Raw genomic sequence first — 648 nt, forward strand, 5'->3', positions numbered from 1 at the left:
CCCCTCTGCTGCAGGTCTGCTGGAGTTTGCTGGAGGTCCACTGCAGACCATGTTTGCCTGGGTATCACCAGCGGAGGCTACAGAACAGCAAAGATTGCTTCCTATTCTTTCCTCTGGAAGCTTCATCCCAGAGGGGCATCCACCAGATGCCAGCCAGAGGTGTCCTGTATGAGGTGTCTGTCGACCCCTGCTGGGAGGTGTCTCCCAGTCAGGAGGCACGGGGGGGTCAGGGACCCACTTGAGGAGGCAATCTGTCCCTTAGCAGAGTTTCAGCGCTGTACTGGGAGACCTACTGCTCTTTTCAGAGCTGGCAGGAAGGAACATTTAAGTCTATTGCAGCTGCACCCACAGCTACCCCTTCCCCAGGTACTCTGTCCCAGGGAGGTGGGAGTTTTATCTGTAAGCCCCTGACTGGAGCTGGTGTCTTTCTTTCAGAGATGCCCTGCCCAGAGAGGAGGAATCTAGAGAGGCAATCTGGCTCCAGCGACTTTGCCAAACTGCGATAGGCTCTCCCCTGTTCCAACTTCCTGGAGGCTTTTTTCACACTGTGAGGCGAAAACCGTCTACTCAAGCCTCAGTAATGGCAGATACCCCTACCCCTACCAAGCTCGAGTATCCCAGGTCAACTTCAGACTGCTGTGCTGGCAG

This window comes from Colobus angolensis, unplaced genomic scaffold, assembly GCF_000951035.1.
Source record: "Colobus angolensis palliatus isolate OR3802 unplaced genomic scaffold, Cang.pa_1.0 Scaffold104, whole genome shotgun sequence".
Classification (NCBI taxonomy): domain Eukaryota; kingdom Metazoa; phylum Chordata; class Mammalia; order Primates; family Cercopithecidae; genus Colobus; species Colobus angolensis.